Source organism: Saimiri boliviensis, chromosome 10 (assembly GCF_048565385.1).
Source record: "Saimiri boliviensis isolate mSaiBol1 chromosome 10, mSaiBol1.pri, whole genome shotgun sequence".
NCBI classification, from domain to species: domain Eukaryota; kingdom Metazoa; phylum Chordata; class Mammalia; order Primates; family Cebidae; genus Saimiri; species Saimiri boliviensis.
The window spans coordinates 51275156-51300805 of NC_133458.1; the positions used below are offsets into that span (position 1 = coordinate 51275156).

At 40.8% G+C, this 25650-nt stretch overlaps 1 protein-coding gene and 1 non-coding gene across 10 annotated transcripts in view; one reads left to right on the forward strand and one right to left on the reverse strand.

The window, feature by feature from the left end:
- The window catches only part of SRPK2 (SRSF protein kinase 2), a 276714-nt gene that overhangs the window by 45983 nt on the left and 205081 nt on the right, over positions 1-25650 (forward strand). The window lies entirely within an intron of this gene.
- On the reverse strand, positions 5011-5112 carry LOC120365464 (U6 spliceosomal RNA). The gene has a single exon (XR_005580398.1). It is a non-coding gene; the product is annotated as a U6 spliceosomal RNA (small nuclear RNA).

Here is a 25650-nt window from a genome sequence, read left to right on the forward strand (position 1 = left end):
ACTAGGGAGGTTGAGGCAGGAGAATTGCTTGAGTTGGGGAGGTGGAGGATGCAGTGAGCTGAGATTGCATCACTGCATTCTAGCATGGGAGGGAACACCTCAAAAAAAACGAAAAACAAAAACTTGTAACAATTTTTATTAAATTTGTTTTAAAATGATAAAGTTTCTACTTAGCTTTTATTTTTGCCTTGTAATATTCAAATGAGTACTTTATCTTAAAAGCATTTTATTTTCAGCGTTTTGGTTAGAGGAGTTACATTGAAAAAGCATTTTTTAATATTCTTTCTTTCTTAAAGTTTTTTTAATTATGAGAAACTTCAGACTTAGAAACTGAGCTGATAGCATATTAAACACCTAAGACCCTGGCACGTAAATTGAACAGTCATTAAGATTTTGTTCCATTTTTTTCTTTTTTGCAACTGTACCGTATCTCTGGCATATTATTTCTTCCTTACATATTTCCATATACATCACTGTCCTAATTGGCTTAGGCTGCCATAACAAAATACCATAGACGGGGTGGCTTGAAACAACAAACATTATTTCTCACAGTGCTGGAGGCTGGATGTCTGAGATCAGGCTGCCAGCACGGTCCGGTTCCAGGACCTCTCCTTGGTTTGCATATGGCTGCTGTCTCACTGTGCCATCGCGATCAGGAGCATTAGTAATTCTAGCACTTTAAGAGGCCAAGGCGGGTGGATCACCTGATGTCAGGAGTTTGAGACCAGCCTGACCAACATGGTGAAACCTCATCACTACTGAAAATACAAAAATTATGTGAATGTGCTGGTGAATGTCTTTAATCCCAGCTACTTAGGAGGCTGAGGCAGGGGAATTGCTTGAACCTGGGAGGCGGAGGTTGCAGTGAGTTGAGATCATGCTACTTCACTCTAGCCTGGGCGAAATAGTGAAACTCTGTCTTTAAAAGAAAGAAAAAATCCCGTCATGAGCCCTACCATCATTGATGCCTTCCTCTAACCCTAATTACCTGCCAGAGGCCCTACCTGCAAATATCATCACATTGGAGATCAGGGCTTCAACATACGAATTTTGGGGGACACAATTCAGCCCATAGCAGTCATGCATTTATCACATAATCATAATGCATTATCACACCCAACAAAATTAACATAATTTTTCTGTTGTCATCTAAAACTCATTCCAGGCCAGGCATGGTGGCTCATCCCTGTAATCCTAGCACTTTGGGAGACCGAAGTGGGTCAGGAGTTTGAGACCAGCATGGCCAACATGGTGAAACTACATCTTTACTAAAAATACAAATATTAGCTGGGCATGGTGGTAGGTGCTGGTAATCCTAGCTACTTGGGAGGCTAAGGCAGGAGAATTGATTGAACCCAGGAGGCAGAGGTTGCAGTGAGCCGAGATGGCACTACTGCACTTCCGCCTGGGTGACAGAGTGAGACTCTGAAAAAAACAAAGTACAAAAACAAAATCCATATTCACATTTCCACAGTCACGTTAGGGAATGCCTTTTTACAGCTGATTTATTAGAATTGGGAACTCAGAATATGTTAAATTTGTTAAGCTTTTTAAATCTGGAAATGGTTTTAAAAGTAGTGTAGTAAGACAACATACTCTGCGCAACCAACGTGTAGTATGAAAAAATAATTTAGAGGAGAGACGGCTATAGAATTAAATTTACTTATAACAAATGTAATGAGAACTTTTTCTTTGGTTTTCAGTCCTAACAAATCAACTGTAAAAAGATGGAAATCTCCTAAGTTCTGTATAACTCCTGTATGCTGGAAAACTGGTACATATAAATGTTTGAGTTGTAAATTAAAAAAATAACATCTTGAAAGTATTTTCATTAAAGGTTTTATATTTCTAACAAATTATAGTGGTATTCTAAAACAGTCCTAACAAACTAAAGAAAAGTTTGAGTAAATATATTATTAAAAGTCAAGTCACCATTTTGTGATACAGATTTGCAAACTTTTCCAAAGCAGAATTTATCGTAATAGTTTAGTAAAACGTTGTAAAGAAAAGAACATCACTAAGGTAGTTTTTGTCTGTGTGTTTTCTATTAACTATAGTGAATATTTGATGTGAAATGCCATTCAGATATGAATTTAACCAGTAGGTGGCAACAAATCAATATTGGAATTTATTTTTAAGAAAAGTTCAAGAAAAATACTCTAAATCATAAACAAGATAATATTTGACTTTTTTCCACAAATAAACATTTTGTGCTTTTGGCCTTAGTAAATATTTTTAATTTGAAAATTTGGTATATATTTTGTTTTTATATGATACGTGAAGTTCATTCTTTTTTTTTTTAAAGACAGTCTTGCTCTGTCACCCGGGTTGGAGTGCAGTGGTGCCATCTCACTGCGGCTTTCGCCTCCTAGGCTCAGTCAAGCCTCCCACCTCAGCCTTTCCAGTGGCTGGGACTAGAGGCATGCACCATCATGACTAATTTTCAGTTTTTTTTTTTTTGGGTAGAAATGAAGTCTCACTATATTGCCCAGGATGGTCTGGAACTCCTGGGCTCAAGCAATTCTCCTTCCTCTGACTCCCAAAATGCTGGGATTATAGGTATTAGCTACTACATCCGGCCCAAGGTTCATTTTAAAGCTATGAGTTGATTTTTGATAATTGAATTATTTGCTCATAGTTCTTTTTTTTTTTTTTGAGACGGAGTTTCGCTCTTGTTACCCAGGCTGGGGTGCAATGGCACGATCTCAGCTCACTGCAACCTCCGCCTCCTGGGTTCAGGCAATTCTCCTGCCTCAGCCTCCTGAGTAGCTGGGATTACAGGCACACGCCACCATGCCCAGCTAATTTTTGTATTTTTAGTAGAGACGGGGTTTCACCATGTTGACCAGGATGGTCTCGATCTCTTGACCTCATGATCCACCCGCCTCGGCCTCCCAAAGTGCTGGGATTACAGGCTTGAGCCACCGCACCCGGCCCTGCTCATAGTTCTTTAAAAAACTGAGTGATACGTTGTTTGCTTTATTATCTTGTGACTATAAATAATCAGACATGGAATGGGGAATTTTTTGTCTTCCTTTATTCGATTTGATAAGAGCCAAGTGAGGTGGCTCATGCCTATAATCCCAGCACTTTGGGAGGCTGAGGCGGGTGAATCATGAGGTCAGGATATTGAGACCATCCTGGCCAAGATGGTGAAACCCTGTCTCTACAAAAATGCAAATAATGTCCTGGCATGGTGGCATGTGCCTGTAGTCTCACCTACTGGGGAGGCTGAGGTAGGGGAATCACTTGAGCCTGGGAGGCGGAGGTTGAAGTAAGCTGAGATTGCACAGTGCACTCTAGCCTGGTGACAGAATGAGATTCCATCTCAAAAAAAAAAAAAGTTTAATAATTATTTGATAATAAATAGTCTTAGTTATGTTTTTGAGATGTGGCCTTGCTCTTGTTGCCCAGACTGGAGTGTAGTGGTGCCATCTTAGCTTACTGCAGCTTTCACCTCTTGGGTCCAAGTGATTCTTCTGCCCCAGCCTCCCGAGTAGCTGGGTTTGCAGGCACCTGTCACCAAGCCTAGCTAATTTTTTAATTTTTGGTAGAGAGGGGGTTTTACCATGTTGGCCAGGCTGGTTTTGAACTCATGACTTCAAGTGATCCACCTACCTTGGCCTCCCAAGGTGGGATTACAGGCATGAACCACTACACCCGGCCAATAAATAGTGTTATTTAAGTTAGTAATTTATTTTTTGGAGGCCAAGTCTCACTCTGTCTCCCATGCTGGAAGGCTGGAGTGCAATGGTAGGATCTCGGCTGACTGCAACCTCAGCCTCCCAGGTTCAAGCGATTCTCCTGTCTCAGCCTCCTGGGTAGTTGGGATTACAGGTGTGTACCACCACACCTGGCTATTTTTTTTTTTTTGCATTTTTAGTAGAGACTGGGTTTTGCCATGTTTGCTAGTGATCCACCCACCTCAGCCTCCCAAAGTGCTGGGATTACAGATGTGAGCCACTGTGCCTGGCCAAACTTTATATGTATTTTAAAACTGGAAACATTATAGCACTGTGATATAAAAGATTGGAAGAAATCAGTGTATATTTATGTGTTATAATGGTATAAATGCAGTAGATTAGTATTTATTTATTTATTTATTTATTTATGAGACAGAGTTTCGCACTTGTTACCCAGGCTGGAGTGCAATGGCATGGTCTCGGCTCATCACAACCTCTGCTTTCTGGGTTCAAGCAATTCTCCTGCCTCAGCCTCCCGAGTATCTGGGACTACAGGCAAGCACCACCATGCCCAGCTAATTTTTGTATTTTAATAGAGACGGGGTTTCATCTTGTTGATCAGGATGGTCTCGATCTCTTGACCTCGTGATCCACCCGCCTTGGCCTCCCAAAGTGCTGGGATTATAGGCGTGAGCCACCGCGCCTGGTGATTAGTTAGTATTTATATCAGTTATATAGCTTTAAGCTAGAATGTCTGATAAATGATACATAAAGCATGAGATACTGTTTTTAAACATTTTTAAACAGCTCATTACTAAAAATTGTTAATAAATGTATATGTGTATTCTCTTCTCTCTCTGTCTTCCTCCCTCATAAAACTGTACAAAATGGATTAGCAGGGAGCAGAAAATAACTACTGCTAGAAAGTAGGAGAGAGATTGGTTCTCAGGATGTATTTTTCATGAAAAAATGTAGCTATTTTTTGTAATAGCAGTTTTCATTTCTGAGGGATGGTAATAAAAATTGTTTGAATTAAAAATACTGTATGCCATTGAACATAATCCTGAGCAGAGCAGCTGGTGATTACTAAACATTATTTGTCACTTCAGATTATAAATTTTGAAGGTCTTTGTTTTATATATTATTTGTATACACAAACTTCTAAATGTTATTACTTAATATTTGTTATACTAAACATTTCTGGGTATTTTCCAAACCATAGTCTTACAATTTCTGATGAAAATTTTATACAATTTAGATAGTTTCATAGTTTTAGGCTTTTTGGTTGTGTATAAATGTATGTATGTGTGTGTATACATATATATGAATATTACTCCAAAACGTCATGAATTTGTCAGTTATCCTTGGACAGGGGCCATGCTGATCTTTATTGTTCCAATTTTAGTAAATATGCTGCCAAAGAAAGCACTTATTTTTTTATTTGTTTTTTTCTTTTTTGAGATGTAGTCTTACTCTGTTGCCCAGTCTGGAGTGTGTTGGCACAATCTCTGCTCACTGCAGACTCTGTCTCCCACATTCAAGCGATTCTCCTGCCTCAGTCTCTCTAGTAGCTGGGATTACAGGTGCCTACCACCACACCCGGCTATTTTTAATAGAGATGCGGTTTCACTGTGTTGGCCAGTCTGGTCTTGAACTCCTGACCTCAGGTCATCTACCCACATTGGCCTCCCAAAGTACTGGGATTATAGGCATGAAACTCTGGGCCTGGCCTGTGAAGTGAGCACTTCGTTTTTTAAATGCCACTCTGTGGATATCTTTTCTCCCCTTTATAGGTATCTTTTGTGCAGTTAGTTTTAAGGTTAGGAAGAATAAATTATGAGCACTGCTAGTTTCTATCATTATTTTCAGATTGTCTTTTAAAAAGAGCAACCAGGTTTACAGTTCTGTTGATTTTGTATGTGTACTTGTTTTGCTTCAACCTCATTAACTTTTGGCTTCACATTTTGTTTAGTCTTTTGAGTGCACATATGCAGGTGGCGGTGAGGAACATAACATTTCCCTTGTTGATGATATGTTATATGGGAAGCTGTGTTTTTCTTGGTGCTTTAGAATATCGACTTTTATCAATTGCTCTTATTTTGTTGGTGTCACTAAGGTTGGTCCTCTTTTGCCTGCCTTGGGCCTTTGTGCTGCTGGCTTTCCCCACACTTCATCTGGTTGGCGTGTGTTCTTCCTTTTTTTTCCTTTTTTTTTTTGAGACGGAGTTTCGCTCTTGTTACCCAGGCTGGAGTGCAATGGCGCGATCTCGGCTCACCGCAACCTCCGCCTCCTGGGTTCAGGCAATTCTCCTGCCTCAGCCTCCTGAGTAGCTGGGATTACAGGCACGCGCCACCATGCCCAGCTAATTTTTTGTATTTTTAGTAGAGACGGGATTTCACCATGTTGACCAGGATGGTCTTGATCTCTTGACCTCGTGATCCACCCGCCTCGGCCTCCCAAAGTGCTGGGATTACAGGCTTGAGCCACTGCGCCCGGCCTTCCCTTTTTCTTTTCTATTTTCTTTTAGAGATGGGGCTTTACCCCCTTGGCCAGGCTGAGACTTCTGGCCTCATTGATTGGCCTGCCTTGGCCTCCCAAAGTGCTGGGATTACAGGTGTGAGCCGCCCGGCCAAGGTACGTGTTCTTCCTTCGGTCATCAGCTTTGATATCATGCCTTGGAGACTTTCATGGCCATTCCAGCTGCAGTTTCTCCTAAGTTCGTATTCCCTTGGAGATACTTTCTTTTCCTTTAGCACTTATTTACTGCAACTTTCCATATGCTTTTTGTGCTGTTTACTAGGTTTTCTGCTAGACTTCAGTCACAACAAGGTTTCACCATGTTGGCCAGGCTGGTCTCAAAATCCTGACCTCGGGTCATCTGCTTGCCTCAGCCTCCCAAAGTCCTGGGATTACAGGCGTGAGCCACCACACTTGTCCATTAATGCCTTTTTTTAAAGTGGAAAATTTAGTTTTAAACTATAGTGTATTTTAAAAATTTAGGATGAATATTCAATAATTACTGTTTAATTTTTTTAGTATTTTTTTCAAATGTGTGTGAATTTTAGTATCAGAAGGCCAAGTTATAGAAAATATTTTATGTGATTACTGCATGGTATTTCCTTTAATCTCTATAGGATTGTCATTTTTACATTTTGCTACATTTTGTATTTTAGAGTTAATAGTAATCAGCTGGTATTTTGTTTGCCATCACCTTTTTTTTTTTTTTTTTTTTAAGATGGAATCTCACTCTGTTGCCCAGGCTGGAGTGCAGTGGCACAATCCTGGTTCACTGCAACCTCATCCTCCTGGGTTCAAGTGCGAAAATGCTCATTATTTGGGGTCTTTTGCTTATACCTTGAATTTTTTTTTTTTGAGGGATGGAGTTTTGCTATTGTTGCCCAGGCTGGAGTTCAATGGCGTGGTCTTGCTCACTGCAACGTTTTGCTTCCTTGGTTCAAGCAATTCTCCTGGCTCAGCCTCCCGAGTAGCTGGGATTACAGGTGCCTGCCACCACGCCTGGCTAGTTTTTTGTATTTTTAGTAGAGACAGGGTTTCACCGTGTTGGTTAGGCTGGTCTTGAACTGACCTCAGGTGATCCACTCACCTCGGCCTCCCAAACTGCTGTGATTACAGGTATGAGCCACCATACCCAGCCACCTTGAACTCTTTGGAGTGCGGTGGTCCTGTAGTCACAGCATGCATTATACTTTTAGTGGGAGAGAAATTTGAAGGTAAGGTTGAAAATCATAGTGTTTCTGTACCTCTAGCTGTTCTTTTGAAGCATTCAAGTAATTCTGGGCATTGAATGGATGTTAGGACTTACGAGGGTAATTAGTAAGTGGCATACATGCAGAGAGACTTGAATGTCATAATTGATAGTACTTAGAAGGCCATTCATGATCTTGCCAATTACTCACTGTGTAATGTTGGGCAAATCAATGCACTTTTCTGAGCCTTGTCCATGAAAAAAGAGAAAGTAAACTTATCATAGCTATTTCTTAGGATTACTGCTGTATAAGGAATGGAAAAGATAATGTACTTCAAAGCAATAAGAAGTAGTTCTTTGTACTATGGTTTTCTGCAGCTTTGTTTCAAATTTAAAAAAGTCATTCTGGCTACTATATGGGGAATGGATTATAGAGTGGCAAGAGTGAAAGCTAGGAGGCTAGAGAGCATGCTGTTGCAGTGGCTGGTGGGTTGTAACGTGACTTGGCCAGGTGGTTGTAGTTGAGGAGAAGAGGTCAGATTAAGGACTTACTTTGAATATAGAGCTGATTGGGTTTAATGGTACGGTATGAGGTAAGAAGAAACTCAAGGATAAGTTTAAAAAGGTTTTTGTTTAAAAATTTTTTTTTGTTTTTTAAACATTTATTTTAATTTTTGTATTTTCCTTTTTTACAAACCCTTGTGTCAAGGGCTGACTTTCAATAGATTGCAGTGAGGGAGCTGCTCTGCTACCTACGAAACTAGAAGGGGGTCATCTATGAATGGTTTGGTGCCAGGGTCCCCATGAACTTGTGTTGTGAGACGGGTGAGGGGGTGGCCGTCTTTCTGGCCGTACCCAGTTTCTCAGGATGAGGGGCTCTCCGCACCAGACCTGTGCCCTGTGCGTGGTGGGGCGGAGTGTCCCGCTGGTGGGGAACCCACCAGCCAACTGAGGTGGTGCTGCCGTGTTTTTCCACCTGGGCGAGATTAGGGGACTTCAGATGTAGTTCCACAGATGGTAGCTTCACCCTGTTGGCTCCTCAGCCAAGTACATACACCAAGACATTTTTTTGTTGTTTTTGGGAGACAGTCTTGTTCTCCAGGCTGGAGTGCAGTGGTACAATCTAGGCTCACTGCACACTCGACCTCCTAGGCTCAGGTGATCCCCCTGCTTCAGGATCTAACTTTTTGTAGAGAAGAGGTCTCACTGTGTTGTCCAGACTTGTCTTGAACTCCTGGACTCCAGCAGTCGTCCTGCCTCAGTCTCCTAAAGTGCTGGAATTACAAGTCTGTGAGTCACTGTATCCAGTTGACCACCTTCTTCTTCTTTTTTTTTTGAGACGGATTTTCGCTCTTGTTACCCAGGCTGGAGTGCAGTGGCGCGATCTCGGCTCATTGCAACCTTCGCCTCCTGGGTTCGGGCAATTCTCCTGCCTCAGCCTCCTGAGTAGCTGGGATTACAGGCACACACCACCATGCCCAGCTAATTTTTTGTATTTTTAGTAGAGATGGGGTTTCACCATGTTGACCAGGATGGTCTCGACCTCTTGACCTCGTGATCCACCTGCCTTGGCCTCCCAAAGTGTTGGGATTACAGGCGTGAGCCACTGCGCCTGGCCTCTTTTTTTTTTTTTTTTTTTTTTTTTAAAGGCTTGAGAGACTAGGGGAAAATGATGCCATTAAGTAATGGAATTCATTTTTTAAAAAGTAGAGTTTGTCAAAAGACTTGGTTTCTAGTCTTAGTTCCTTATTAGGATGGCATGAACTTCACATTTCTGTCTCTTGTTGCTTCATGTGAACTGCATGGCATTTACAGAGGGATCATCAGGCTTCCTTAGTCATATATACCAGCTCTTGATTTCATGAAGGCATGTAATAATCTTGTTAAAGAGCTGGAGAAATGTGTTTTATGTAATTGTATGCCAAGGTTGTTTTTTAATTTTTTTGAGATGGAGTCTTGCTCCATTGCTGAGGCTGGAGTGCAGTGGGATGATCTGGGCTCACTGCCTCCTCCATCTGCCAGGTTTAAGTAATTATTCTGCCTCAGCCTCCTGAGTAGCTGGGACTACAGGCGAGTGCCACCATTCCCAGGTAAGGTCTTGTATTTTTAGTAGAGACTGGGTTTCACCGCGCTGGCCGAGCTGGTGTTGAACTCCTGACCTTGTGATTTGCCTGCCTTTGCCTCCCAAAGTACTGGGATTATAGGCGTGAGCCACTCCGCCCGGCCATGCCTAGGTATTTTAACACCCCTTCTCCAAAAACATAGCCACTAGTTTCAGAGGCACTCTTTAGTGGTGGGGTGAAATACTTTCTTTGATTCCGTTTTGTTAAATGTTTTCTTCATTGACTTGTGTGAAGACTTAGATAATTTGATTATTAGTATGTGTAAGGATGTTGACTCCTACCTTTTCAGGGGAGAATGCAGTTGGGATTTATAAAAGCTTGCTTGAATGAAACTGGTTCTTAAGTGATTATTAAGAATGAATGGCTCCAGTTGACTTCCTAATGTACCTTCTGCAATGGACTTGGTGGATTTTACAATAGGAAAAGTAGAATTATTGAGTATTAATGGCAACAGATTTTTTTTTTTTTTTTTTTTTAGACGGAGTCTCGCTCTGTCACTCAGCCTGGAGTGCAGTGGTGCAATCTCTGCTCACTGCAACCTCCACCTTCCAGGCTCAAGCGATTATCTTGCCTCAGTCCCCAGAGAAGCTGGGATTACAGGTGTACACCACCACATCTGGCTAATTTTTGTATTCGTAGTAGAGACAGCGTTTTACCATTTGGCCAGGCTGGTCTGGAACTCCTGACCTCGGTGATCCGCCCGCCTGGCCTCCCACAGTGCTAGGATGGTAGCATTTATTGACAGTGCCAAGCATAGTGCGTCATGGGCACACTCACTAAAGCAGTAACATTCCTCAGCATTCTATGGGCCTACCAACCTTACTTATTTGTATTGCACATTTATTTATTAGCTAGATTTTCTGTTAAGAATAGTGTGGCCAATGTGCTTTTAAGGAAAGATAGTTTGAATTTTTCCAAAAATTTATTTCTCCTGAGCGTTCCAACTCCATTTCTACTAAGAGCACTTGAGTTGGTCTTTGATATCTGGAAAAAAGCCTCCTTAGCTGAAGTTTTTCACTCAGTTAGCTTGGGTCCACTACAGGAAAGATATGAGTGTCATGTCTGCAAATTATTCCTGTAGTGTTGAATTCCTGATCTTTTTGGAAATTAATGTATTATTTCCACTTTGTCCTTCTTAGAATATTCACTCTAAAAGGCAAGGAACACTATTTCTTTATGTTCAGTGTTAGTATGTAGCATCTGGTACACTTTGGTGCTGAGTAAAGTATGTAGTAAGTAGCTGAGAAGAAAGACTTTTTTGTTCTTAACATTCTGAACAGTGCCAGTATTATAATTTTATTTGCATTAAGAGTCAGCCCTTGCAAAAGTAATAGACTGCCTACAGTGTCTCAAGCATGGAATATGGGTAGGTGTTTTTAGAAAGATGCTATATGGTTTTCTTGTACTTGGAAGTTTGAAATTTTGGAGGAAGTCATGTTGCCTGCTGTTTTCTAACATTGGTGAAGCTGATGCAGACTTGAATATTTGCCACTGCTTGGGTTTGCAGAAGGCTTAACTTTGTTTTTGAATTTTGTTAAGAAGGTTTTAGTGTATACTTTTCTCTAGCATAAAATTTCAATATTTATGTAAATGTATATTCTTGCTGTTTCTTTTTATAGGACTTCATTTTTGAGTTGGAGTCTGATTCTTTCGCCCAGGTTGGAGTGCAGTGGCGCCATCTTGGCTCATTGCAGCTTCCACCTCCCAAGTTCACGTGCCTCAGCCACCTGAGTAGCTGGGACCACAGGCGTGCACCACCATGCCCAGCTGATTTTTCTATTTTTAGTAGACACAGGGTTTCGCCTGTTGGCCAGGCTGTTCTCCAACTCCTGTCCTCAAGTGATCCACCCACCTTGGTCTCCCAAAGTACTGGGATTACAAGCATGAGCCACCATGTTGGGCTGGACATTTTTGACCCTGTGCTGCTTCTCCAGCTGCACCCAGGCTGTGAGTCAGGGAGGCTTTTGGGTTTTAGCGGGGACCATTGAGCTGTGGAGACCATTCCTTGGCCGAAGTGGAGATTATAGACTAGCTAATAAGACATCTTTGCAAACTTTATTTTTTTTAAATTGAGGTTATATTCACAATAAGACGAAATTAACCATTTTACAAGTGAACAGTTCAGTGGCATTGCTGTGTAGCCACCACTTCTGTCTAGTTCCAAGATGTGTGATCACCCCAGTAAGAAACTGTACCCATAGCTGGGCGCAGTGGCTTGCGCCTGTAATCCTACCACTTTGGGAGGCTGAGGTGGGCAGATCACCTGAGGTCAGGAGTTCAAGACCAGCCTGGCCATCATGGTAAAACCCCATCTTTAAAAAAAAAAGTACCCATTCTGCAGCTATTCCCCATTTCCCCCTGCCCCTACTCCTGGGAGCCAGTATCCATTTTGTCTCTTTTGATTTACTTATTCTAAATATTTCATGTAAGTGCAGTCACATAACACATGACCTTTTGTTTCTGGCTTCTTTGACTTAGCATGATGTTTCTGAGGTTTATCCATGTTGCAGCACGTATCAACATTCAGATCTCACTCTGTTGTCCATTCTGACGTGCTGTGGCTCGATCTTGGCACACTGCAGCCTCCGCCTGCTGGGTTCACACAGTTTTCCCGCTTCAGCCTCCTGAGTAGCTAGGACCCCAGGTGCATGCCCCCACACTTGGCTTATTTTTGCATTTTAGTAGAGATGGGATTTCATCGTGTTGGCTAGGGTGGTCTCCATTTCCTGACTTCAAGTGATCTGCCTGCCTCTGCTTCCCAGAGAGCTGGGATTACAGCTGTGAGCCACTGTGCCTGGCCCCAACATTCCATTCCTTTATATGGCTATATAATAATTTCATTGTATATATGCACCAGGATTTGTTTATCCATTAATCTGTTGGATTATTTTCACTTTTTGGCTATTGTGGATAGTGCTGCTGGGAACATGGGTGTACATATTATTTGAGGCACTAGTTTTCACTTCTTTGGGGTTTCTACTCGTGAGTGGAATTGCTGGATTGCATGGTAATTCTGTGTTTAACTTTTTGAGAAATCACCAAACAGTCTTCCATAGCAAAGACACCATTTTATATTCCCACCATCAGTGTACAAGGATTCTAATTTCTCCACATGTTTTTTAGTACTCCTTAGTTGTTGTTGTTTTTAACTTTTAATCATTAGCCATCCTTGTGGGTGGGAAGTTGTTCCTCATTTTCATTTGCATTCCCCTTACGAATAATGATGTTGAACATCTAAAGTCTTTTGGTCATTTTAAAATCAGGTAGTTTATGTTTGTTGTGTGTGTTATTATATATTCTAGGTACTAGACCCCTATCAGATTTGTTAACATTTTCTTCCATTCTGCGGATTGTCTTTTCATTTTCCTGATAATGTCATTTGATGCAGAAAAGTTTTTAATTTTGATGAAGTTCCATTTACAGTTTTTTCTTTTGTTGCATGTGCTTTTTTGGTGTTATAGCTAAGAATCTGTTGCTGTGCCCAAGGTCCTGAAGATTTACCTGTATGTTATCTTGTAAGAGTTTTATAGTTATGTGTAGGTTGTTTGTCCAGTTTAATTTTATTTTTGTGTAAGACATGAGTGGGGAGGGGTTCAGCGTCATTTTTTTGCTTGTGGATACCCAGTTGTCTTAGCACCATTTGTTGAAGAGACTGTTCTTTCCCCATTGAATGGTCTTGGTGTACAGACTATTATTGCTGTGCATGTGTTTATCTGTGTATCTGGAATTCACTTTTGAGAACTATAGATGGGACAGGTGCAGTGACTTACGCCTGTAATCCCAGCATTTTGGGAGGCCGAAGTGGGATGATCACTTTGGGTCAGGAGTTTGAGATGAGCCTGTACAGCATAGCAAGACCTTGTTTGTGCAAAAAGTTTTAAAAAACCCCGAGTATGGTAGTACCTGCCTGTCGTCCCATCTACTTGGGAGGCTGAGGCAGAGCGGTTGAGTGGGCCTGGAAGTTGAAGGCAGCAGTGAGCTATAATCATACCACCAATCCAGCCTGGGCAGCAGAGTAAGACCTTGACTCATTAACCCATTATATCCTGCTCATGGTCATTGACAAGGTCTGAGTTTTCACAAAAATAATTTGCAACCTTCGGCATAAATGGATTAAAAAAAGAAAAAAGCTGTATATGAAGGTATTTGGCCACAATTTGGGTTTTTGGTGGTAGATAGGGTTTTGTCACTTGAATGCAAAATTAGTTTTATAACTCTAACTTTTAAACTAAATGACTAAAGTATTACTGATTTTATTTTTATTTTTTTTGTCCTCTTGGAAGATGCATTTAGTTTGCCTCTTGATTTTGAGTACGGTGGAAATGGGCTTACTGGTTGCTGCTTTAACTGATTCTCAAGGTAATTATTGATGTGTTTTTAAAATGAAAAACACTGAAGGAATTTTATGGATAAGTTTTGTTTATATTTTGCTTCACATAAATTGTGTTCTTTTTGAAGATGTAGCTCCCCTTTTCCTCTTGCAGATGATTAAGCAGGTAAAACTTTTGTGTTAGAGGAATCAAGATGAGAGGTGCTTATCAAAATATAAATCTTCCAAGGTTTATTCTTGTTCCTTGTTAGGGATATGCATGGGTGTTTGTGTGCTTGTGAGAAACAATGTGTGTATGTGTTGCTTATTTTTAAAAAGTATAGATGTTGCTTTATTATTTGCCTTAAATATATAGCAAAATCAACCTGTAGGCAGTGCAGGTGAAGAGAAAATATAACTGTTTGAAGATTTGATAAACTGTATTGGTGGAAAGACCATTTTATTATTTGGAATGTTAAAAGAAAAACGTGCTAGATTAAATTTAAAGGAGTTTAACTGAGCAGTGAACAACAGGTGAGTTGGGCATCCCCAAGAATCACGGGAGATTCAGGGACTGCAGTGTAGCTGTATAGTGGAAGAAGATTTATAGACAAAAAAGGGGAAATGGTGTCCAGAACTCGGAAGTGAGGTACAGAAACAGCCAGGTTGGTTACCGGTCAGCATTTGCCTTAGCTGAACACAGTTTGAACATTCAGTAGTGTATGAATGGTTAAAGTATGGCTGCTGGGATTGGCCAAAACTCAGCTGTTGTTACAGGCCCATATGCCTAGTTAGGTTTTCCATCTCGTCTACCCTGTTAGGTTACAGTTTGTCCACCAGGACTTAGAGAAGTAGGGAGTCCTTCTCAGGCTATATTTCTTTTTTTTTTTTTTTTTTTTAAGACGGAGTTTCACTCTTGTTACCCAGGCTGGAGTGCAATGGCGCGATCTCGGCTCACCGCAACCTCCGCCTTCTGGGCTCAGACAATTCTCCTGTCTCAGCCTCCTGAGTAGCTGGGATTACAGGCACGTGCCACCATGCCCAGCTAATTTTTTGCACTTTTAGTAGAGACGGGGTTTCACCATGTTGACCGGGATGGTCTCGATCTCTCGACCTCGTGATCCACCCGCCTCGGCCTCCCAAAGTGCTGGGTTTACAGGCTTGAGCCACCGCGCCCGGCTCAGGCTATATTTCATTTGCTTTAACAGGAAAAATAACTAGAACAACATTTTTTAAAGGGGCTTATATCCCCTACTCACCACCTCCCCCCCACCACCACCAGCCAAGTTCATTAAATTTAGGAGTGGATGTTGAAAATAAAAACTAAAAATTGTTAATCACCAATATGTTCATTCCCTCCCTGCCTTCCTCCCTCTCTTCCCTTCCCCTTCCCTTCCCCTTCCTCTTCTCTCTTCCTTTCCCCTCTCCCTCCCTCCCCTCCCCTTTTCCTTGTTGTTGGTCAGGCTGGTCTTCAAAGTCTGGACCTCAAGTGTATCTGCCTTCCATGGCCTCCCAAAGTGTTGAGATTACAGGCATGGCTCACTCCTGGCCTGTAAGTTTCCTAAAAGCTTTCAAGAATATGTTTCTTAAAAGCTTTCAAGAACGTAGAAGAAAAAAAGAGGAAGGTAATTTTTAGCTTTAATAATGTTAGTAAAAATTCACAAAACCATAAATAAGTGGTGGGCTGTATACGCAAACTCTTCTGTTCTTATAAACGAACATGTAGTAGTACATTATTCCATTTTGATTATAACTGAGGCTATATTGAAAAGGATATTTGGAGTGATGAAAAATTGTGATTCTTCGATTAGCTTGTGTAGAAATTAAAAATAGTGTGTTACACTTTCACAGAAATTAGATATGTACAGGATGATACTGTGAACATATGTTTTTCTTAGCTGTGATTTCCAAATTAATTTTTAAATATTGAGCGAATTAAGCAGTTTTAAAAGATGCAACAGATTTAATTTTCACCCTTTTGGATTTGTTTTTATTTTAGCTGAGATGTAACTCTTGTTTAACTTGAAAATATTGCTTGGGTTTTGTTTTAAAACATGAATTTTACTCCTTCATGTAAATTATGTCTTATAGGTTGACTTGTCATTATTTGTTTTGTAACTTTTGTATTCTTTGGAATACAGTGGTTAAAAACTGGACATGTAAAATACTGATACCTCACTGCTCTCTAGTACCAGGATTTTATACCAGTGTCTAGTGGAATAGACCAAAGGTCAAAGTCTTTGGACTCAGAACTTCTGTGAATTCTGCAGTGTGTAAAAGTTTTCTGGAGAATTGGTACCTTACTCATATTCTCGAAGGGGATGGTGAAAAGTGTGTTTCAAAAAAGTTAATTAACCTAGAATATTGACAGTTGGAGAGTAAACAGAAAGTAGGGATAGTGAAGTTATTTGCCCTTAAGTGTGACAAAAAGAACATAAAATGTATATGGAGTGACACTTCTGTTTATCCAGATATCCTCTATTAAGGAATTTGGTAATGGTATAAACACTGATTCTTAAACATTTTGCTGTTAGGACAGACACTAAAAATTATTTAGGGGCCCAAAGACCCTTTTAATGTAGTTTATATCAATCGATAACTTGCTTTATTACAAATTAAAAACATGTAATTATCAATTCACTTAAAATAAATTTATTGTATGTTAACAAATAGCATATTTTTAGGCTGGGCACGGTGACTCATGTCTGTCATCCCAGAACTTTGCTAGGCTGAGGGGAGTAGATTACCTGAGGTCAGGAGTTTGAGACCAGCCTGGCCAACATAGGGAAACCCCATCTCTACTAAAAATACAAAAATTAGCTGGGCAGTGTGGCATGCGCCACAATCCCAGCTACTTGAGGCTGAGGTAGGAGAATTGCTTGTACCCAGGAGGTGGAGGTTGCAGTGAGCGGAGACTGTGCCACTGTACTCCAGCCTGGGTTAATGGAGTGAGACTCCATATCAAAAAACAAAACAAAACAAAACTAAAACTAATTGGCATATCTTAAAATAAAAAGGTATGCTTTTGGCTTAGCAGGGTGGCTCATGCCTGTAATTGCAGCATTTTATGAGGCTGAGGCGGGTGGACTGCTTGACCTCAAGAGTTCGAGACTAGCCTGGGCAACACGGTGAAACCCTGTCTCTACTAAAAAAAAAAATACAAAAATTAGCTGAGAGTGTGGTGCACACCTGTAGACCCAGCTACTTGTGAGGCTGAGGTGGGAGGATCACCTGAGCCTGGGAGGTTGAGGCTGCAGTGATTGTACTTCAGCCTGGGTGACAACGAGATCCTGTCTCAACAACAACGAAAAAGTGTACTTTTTAAAACTGAGAAGAATGGCATTGTTGTACATTTTTGTAAATCTCTTTAATGTCTGGCTTAATTGAAGCCAGATTCTCATATATGTTTCTGCCTTCAGTCTGTTGATAGTTATTTTTGTTGAAATATATGAAGAAAATATTGAAACCCATCCTGGGTTCTTGTATGCTTTCTTTAAAGCGACAAGCTCATTTTATACATTTTTGAGAAAACTGTGAGGTACCCAAATTTGAATATGCAAGTCTTCTCTGTTTAATAAACTACAAACAACATTCTCTGTAAAAAGCAAATAAAATGGTTATACAAGTGTTCTTCCTGGAGACATGCATTATACTTTGGTTTGTGGCAGGAATGCTTCCCATTTTAGCACATAGAATATGAAAAAGATGCAACTCAACACTGAGATTTAATAAAATTTTTTTTTTAATTGTTTCATCAAGAATACCCTTATGTGAACCTGGCAGATTTTTATCTGAAACTTAAATTCAGGGACTCTGGTACAGCTTGGGGCTACCTCATTGATTTGTGCTAAGATGCCAGCACCTTATGCCGTCTTTCCTTTTACATTGTCAGTGCAAATGTTGACACAGAAAGAGGCAAATAATGTCTTGAATCATTAGGAAATAGGTTTGATCTTGGGGATTTCTGAAGGTTTGTGAACCAGAGTTAGAGAACTGCTTAGATGAACCTTACCACTTGGAGTTGCTTCTGCAGCTCTTCGTCCCCTCAGGAAAAAAAGAGAATCAAATGAGCGTCTGATTTTTCAGGTATACAGTGGAGGGATAGGGAAGAAATGTATATGACATTACTATTATTCATTCTCATTTAAGCCTCCTAACTGTCATGTACACTAGATATTGCTGTCCCCTTTTTGCAAATGAGATAAAGAGGTCTTGAGGGTTAGAATCTGTTTGCCTAAAGTCATAGAACCTAGTAAGTATGGCCAGTGGGCTGGAACTAGACTCTGAGTTCAAAGTGTGCTCTTTCCTAGGCCACACTTGCTTCTAAATGGATGTAACTGATCCTAGAGTAAGAAGACTGGAATCCAAAGGTCAGAGTAACTTTGTCTATCTTTCTATCTCTTGTATCCTTGCCTTAGTTTCTTCCTTATCTTTAGCCTTACCATTAACCTTTTAAAATGAGAACAGTAGGAATTCCTGATTAGAAAGATAGATGGTTGTGGAAATAGCAGATAAAGATACAGATGAGGCTGGGCGTAGTGGCTCATGCCTGTAATCTAAGCACTTTGAAGGCCAAGGTAGGTGTATCACCTGAGGTAGGGAGTTCAAGACCAGCCTGACCAACATGGTGAAACCCTCTCTTTAAAAAAAAAAAAAAAAAAAAAAAAAAAGATGCAGATGAGATCTTTGATCTAATTTGTAAAATTAAAATAAAGTCATGGAAAAAATATTGTCAGAGCTAAAAGTTAGGAACGTAGTTTATCTGGTGGGCTCCCTGGTTTTTAGAATTTGTTAGTACTAGTTTACTGTTGAAGTGCTTACTTACCTTGGAGGAAAAGTAGTATAAGTAAGTAGATACCAGGCTTTGTAAGCGGCCTTGAGAGTGTCTTGATTGAGTAGTGAATATACTGCCAAAGTTAATGCTACTTCCTAGGCCTTAATGGACAGGAATTTAGAGGTATTTTCTTCAAGCTAAAAGGCACAGTTTTAAGGTTACCTAAAGATGACTGGATGTGGTGGCTCTCCTTTGTAATCTCATCACTTTCGAAGGCTGAGATGGGTGGATCACCTGAGGTTAGGAGTTTGAGACTGGCTTGGCCAACTTGGTGAAACCCCGTCTCTACTAAAAATACAAATATTAGCTGGGTGTTGTGGCAGGTGCCTGTAATCCCAGCTACTTGGGAGGCTGAGGCAGGAGAATTGCTTGAACCCAGGAGGTGGAATGTTGCAGTGAGCTAAGATTGTACCACTGTACTGCAGCTTAGGCAACAAGAGCAAAACTGTCTCAAGGAGGGGGAAAAAAAAAAAGATTACCTAAAGATGTCTTTTTGTACACCTTTTTGTTGTCTATAAAAAGACTGGGAGTTTCATGATACCAAACAGGAGGTAATTACAGAAAATTTTTAGTGACCAATACCTATGCTTTGAAAGAGAGTTAGGAGGGAAACAATGATAGAATCTCAGAATTAACAAAAATTTATTATGCATTATATTAGAATCATGTCAAATACAACTTACTCAGATTTGTTGTTGTTGTTGTTGTTGTTTGAGACAGAGCCTCACTTTGTCTCCAGGTGCAAGGCTGGAGTGCAGTGGTGCAATCTCGGCTCACCGCAATCTCTGCCTCCTGGGTTCAAGCAGTTCTCCTGCCTCAGTCTCCCGAGTAGCTGGGACTACAGGCGCGTGCCACCACGCCCAGCTAATTTTGGTATTTTTTAGTAGAGATGGGGTTTCACCATGTTGGTCAGAATGGTCTTGATCTCTTGACCTCGTGATCCGCCCACCTTTGCCTCCCAAAGTTCTGGGATTACAGGTATGAGCCACCGTGCCCGGCAACTTATCCAGATTTTTAATATTTGTTCCCTGTGAATATTTGTTCATTGTGAATATATATCTGGATGTGCCAAAGGAATGAGAATGCAAGTGTGTAATATTTAGCATGATATTATGTTATATGTGACTTTAGGGATTTGTCAAGTTGTTTTAAAACAGTGGAACCTTTTCTTTAATTGAAATTGTATCCAGGAGTCCAATATTTAAAGCATAAAAGCCAAGTGATTGAAGGGTTGAAATGAGAGTCATGGGCCCAGAATTCTCATGCTTGCCTGGCAAGTTCTGTTTATCACTGCAGTGAGTCCTTGGCTAGTATTAATACACAGTTTGTGCCAGGTCCTGTACTAAAGCACTTTACATGTGTGATTTCATAGTTAGAAAACCACTCATCGGGGGCCGGGCGCGGTGGCTCAAGCCTGTAATCCCAGCACTTTGGGAGGCCGAGGCGGGTGGATCACGAGGTCAAGAGATCAAGACCATCCTGGTCAACATAGTGAAACCCCGTGTCTACTTAAAATACAAAAAATTAGCTGGGCATAGTGGCGCGTGCCTGTAATCCCAGCTACTCAGGAGGCTGAGGCAGGAGAATTGCCTGAACCCAGGAGGCGGAGGTTGCGGTGAGCCGTGATTGCGCCATTGCACTCCAGCCTGGGTAACAAGATCGAAACTCGGTCTCAAAAAAAAAAAAAAAAAAAGAAAACCACTCATCTAGTTCAGCTTCTGAATTTTTTTCTGTTAAGAAACAGGTGCAGAGAACTTAAGTGAATTGCCCAGGATCTGAAACTAGTTTTTAATAGAGTTAATTGTTTCAGTCAGTTTAGCTTGTGGTGTTTTATTTTTCCACTTACTAAATTAATGCAGATTTTTTGCAGTAAAATAAAAATTTACGGAAGAGTATAAAATGGAAAGAAGTACCTGACTTTCACTATCTAGGGCTTTGATAATATTTTTGTGTGCCTTCTTCTAGTCTCCTTTATGAGTTTTTTATTTTTTTATAAATAGAGGTGGGATCCCCTTATGGTGTGCAGGCTGGTCTTGAACTCCTGGCCTAAGCGATCTTCCTGCCTCAGTCTCCCAGAGCGCTGGGATTACAGGCAAGACCCCCACTGTACCCAGCTCATACATTGTTTCTTTATTAGGAAATTGACATACCCACCATATCACTTTATTGTGAGCTTTTAAATGCTTAACAATATATTCTAAGCATATTTCCTTTTCCTCTACATATTTGTGAGAATTATGAAATTTCTGAGCAATTTAATCAGTTTCTCATTAACGAATATTTATGTTTACAGGTTTTTCTTTTGTTATATATGTAATGTTGTGATGTACACCTATGAGCATACATTTTCTAGAACATGAACTTCTAGATTTCAGATGACTATGTCAGCAGGCGTTTTAAAAATATGTTCTGGGCCGGGTGCTAATCCCTGTAATTTCAAAACTTTGAGAGGCTGAGGTGGGAGGATTGCCTGAGGTCAGGAGTTCGAGACCAGCCTGGCTGGTCAACATGGTGAAGGTTTCATCTACTAAAAATACAAAAATTCGCTGGGAGTGATGGTGTACGTCTGTAGCCCCAGCTACTTAGGAGGTTGAGGCAGGAGAACTGCCTGAACCCAGGAGGCAGAGGTTAGAGTGAGCTGAAATTGTGCCACTGCACCCCAACCTGGGCAACAGAGTAAGACTCCATCTTGAAAAAAATAAAAAATAAAAAATATGTTTTGAAACATGTTGACAAAATGAACTTTGGGAAGGTTTTGCCAGTTTATTTTTTGAGATAAAGGAATTATTTATTTATAAATAAATTTTTAGAGAATCTCAAGTGATTCTCACGCTTTAGCCTCCCAAGTAGCTTGGATTACAGGCATGTGCCACCACATTTTTGACTCTGTTTTTGTGGTAACTTGAAACAGTTTCTTCTTTATCTCCACTGTGTCTCCCTTTGTCTTCAGAGCATTTTCTTTTTTTAGGGGGTGTGGGTTTGTTTGGGTTTTTCTGCCTTCCTTTTTCTAGAATCAGAGCTCATTAAACTTGTTAATAACAGGAGCAACTCCTGAACACAGGTAGTGCTAGAAAGAGTCAACAGGCAGATGTTGTACCTGCATTGTACTGTGTTAAGGCACAAGTGTGAGTGTACCTGCATACCCTGGTTGGCAACATAGAAAGAGCAGGCTGGATAGAAAAGGAAAATTGACAGCAGAGTGTAAAAACAGTGGGCAGTGAGGTATGTCTGTGGCTGCAGAAGAGACAAAATAGAGCAACTGGCAGTCTGGAAGGGTAGGGTCCCAGGGTCCATGAGAGACAAGCGTAAGTGTATGGGTATGCTCAGCTCCAGTGGGCACCAAGGCACATGTGCAGCAGGGATATTGATATTGCAGCTTTCCTGTTGCTGTCTCCTCTGGGAAAGGCAAACAAGCAGAAAGGGAGTAACAGAAATTGTGTTTAATTAAAAAAGAAAACTGGTATCTGCATGTGATTTCAAAGATTGAATGTGGGAACACAGCATTTGACAAGTGGTTTTGGTTTTGCTTTTGTTGTTTTCTATGTTGTTAGTCAGCTTGGGCTGCTATAACAAAATACTGTAGACCATATTCTGTTATTTCCTGCTTCTGCTTAAAGTTCTGGAGGCTGGAAGTCTGAGATTAGGGCAGCAGCCATGGTGAAGGCCAGGGTAGTGATGTTGTTGTCGTTAGTAGTGGATATCCCTCTTTTCCTCTTCTTATAAGCCACAGTTTTGTTGTATTAGGGGCCCGCACTTCTGACTTAATTCCTTTCTCCAGATTCAGTCACAGCGGGGGTTAGGGTTTGAACATGGGAATTTTGGGGAGAGTTCATTCCATAGTGTAGGGGTTGTAGCTCCAAAAGAGCAGCTGCTCTTTTTTTATTTTTTGAAGTAGGGCCTTGCTCTGATGCCCAGGCTGGAGTGCAGTAGTGTAATCATAGCTCACTGCTGCCTCTACCCCTGGGGCTCAGGTGGCCCTCCAACCTCAGCCTCCTGAATAGCTGGGATTACAGGTGCACGCCCAGCTAATTTTTAAAAAAATTGTTTTGTGCAGATGGGGTTTTACCATGTTGTTCCCAGGCTGATCTGGAATTCCTGAGCTCAAGTGATCCACCAGCCTTAGCCTTCCAAAGTGGTGGAATTACAGGTGTGATTCACCTCTCCCGGCCACTTTAAAAAAATTATTTTTATGGAAATATAACTCACATGGCATATAATTTAACTCATTTAAAACCTATAATTTAGTGTTCTTTAGTATATCACAGTGTGCGACCAGTATCATTATCTTAATTCCAGAACATTTTCATCATTCTATAAAGAAACTCCATATTCATCAACAGTTATTCCCTACTTCCTTTGCACCAGTAATCCGACAGATGCTGGCACAAATGAAGTAGGAAAAAAACAGAATAAATGTGCTTATTCTGGAAATTTAACATATTTAATGACCTTTTGTGTCTGACTTTCTTTACATAGTATGATGTTTTCAAGGTTTATCTACTTTTTTTTTTTCTGACATGGAGTTTCAGGGTTGTTGCCCATGCTGAAGTGCAGTGGCGTGATCTTGGCTCACCACAACGTGCATCTCCTGGTTTCAAGTGATTCTCCTGGCTCAGCCTCCCGAGAGCCTGGGACTACAGGCGCGTGCCACCATGCCCAGCTAATTTTTGTATTTTCAGTAGAGGTGGGGTTTCACTATGTTGGCCAAGCTGGTCTTGAACTCCTGACCTCATGATCCGCCCGCCTCAGCCACCCAGAGTGCTGGGATTACAGGCATGAGCCACCGCCACCACGTCCGGCTGAGGTTCCTCTACTTTGAAGCATGTATCAGTACTTAATCTTTAAACTATTTATTTAAATTTTATTTTTTACTTTATTGATTTATTTTTGTCCTCAAGTTACATCCATGCTGTAGCATTTGTCAAACTCCATTAGTTTTTATGACTGGATAATACTACATTGTATATATGTAGCACAATTAGTTTACTCACCCATTGATGACATTTAGATTGCTGCTTCCTTTTAGTTATGAATAGAACTGTTCCAACATTGCTGCACAAAGGTTTGAGTTCTTATTTTCTTTCTTTTGAGTATAAACCTGGGAATGTAATAGCTGGGTCATAGATTAATTTTTGTGTGTTGGTGTTTGAGGAACCACCAAACTTTTTCAGTGTCTGAGCTATTTTACATAATCACCAGGAATGTACACAGCTTCCAGTTTCTCTACATCCTTGCCTACACCTATTGTTTGTATTTCTGTTATTTACATACTCTTGTTTGTAGCTGTCCTGATGGGTATGAGGTGGTAGGTCATGGTTTTTATTTGCATTCTTCTAATCTGGTGACGTTAAGCATGTTTTCCTGTGTTTTTGGCCATTTTTACATCTTTAGTGAAATGACTGTTGAAATCCTTTGTTGGCCACATGCAGTGGGTCACTTCTGTAATTCCAGTACTTTGGGAGGCCATGGTGGCCAGATCACCTGAGGTGAGGAGTTCAAGATCAACCCAGCCAACATAGGGCAACCCTCTCTATACTAAAATACAAAAAATTATCTGGGCATAGTGACAGGTGCCTGTAATCCCAGCTGCTCAGAAGGCTGAGACAGAATTGTTTAAACCCAGGAGGTGGAAGTTGCAGTGAATCCCGATTGTACTATCACATTCCAGTCTGGGTGACAAGAGTGAAACTCCATCTCAAAAAACAAACAGAAAAATCCTTTGCTTGTTATTTAATTGGGTTTTGTTGTTGTTGTTGGTGGTGGTGAGTTGTAAGAGTTCTTTACATACTCTTGACCCTTATCAGATAAATGATGTGCAGATATGTATTTTTTCATTCTATAGGTTGTCTTTTCACTTTCTTGGTAATGTCCTTTGATGCCCAAAACAGCCCTTCTGCTTTTTTTTTTTTTGAGGCGGAGTTTCGCTCTTGTTACCCAGGCTGGAGTGCAATGGCGCGACCTCGGCTCACCGCAACCTCCGCCTCCTGGGTTCAGGCAATTCTCCTGCCTCAGCCTCCTGAGTAGCTGGGATTACAGGCATGCGCCACCATGCCCAGCTAATTTTTTGTATTTTTAGTAGAGACGGGGTTTCACCATGTTGACCAGGATGGTCTCGATCTCTCGACCTCATGATCCACCCGCCTCGGCCTCCCAAAGTGCTGGGATTACAGGCTTGAGCCACCGTGCCCGGCCTTGGCCCTTCATTTTTATTACAGTTTTTAGTCTACTAAGGCAGTTAAGGAGGGTTGTACTATGTGTACAACTGAGCCCCTTCTAGATTGTAGGTTGTCTGATGGGAAGGGTGTAAAAAGGCTGAAGCAATTGACTTTAATTTTGTGTATTTGTGGAAGAGTGGATTTGAATTTTAAAAGTGAGACATAACTTAGCTTTTTAATCCTTTGTTACATTCCACAAAAGTTTCAAGGAGGCTTATGATAGATGTGCCAAAAATTAACGATCAAAGGAAAAATAAGTAGAATAAAGCTTGGGGAAAACAATGTCATTGGAGAGTTCTAGATAGAAAAGAAATGTATTGCAGTAGTGTAGGATTAGGGGTCATCCAAAATTTTCTTCTTTGTATGTGACTGACTGACTGACTGAATGACTTACTTATTTATTTTGAGACAAGATCTCACGTTGTCAACCAGGCCGAAGTGCAGTGGTGTGATTTCAGCTCACTGCAACTTCTGCCTTCTGGGCTCAAACAATCTTCTATCCTTAGTATCTCAAGTAGCTGGGACAACGGGAGTGTGCCACCATGCCCTGCTAATTTTTTGTATTTTTGGTATACATGGAGTTTTGCCATGTTGCCCAGGCTGGTCTTGAATTCCTGAGCTCAGGTGATCTACCCACTTCAGCCTTTCAAAGTGCTGGGATTACAGGTGTGAGCCACCACGCCCGGCCTATTTTTTCATACTTTTTACATTTAATATTTCTTTAGTAAAGAGACAATTTTACTGTAATTCTGAATGCATTTGCCAGACTGGCTACGTACT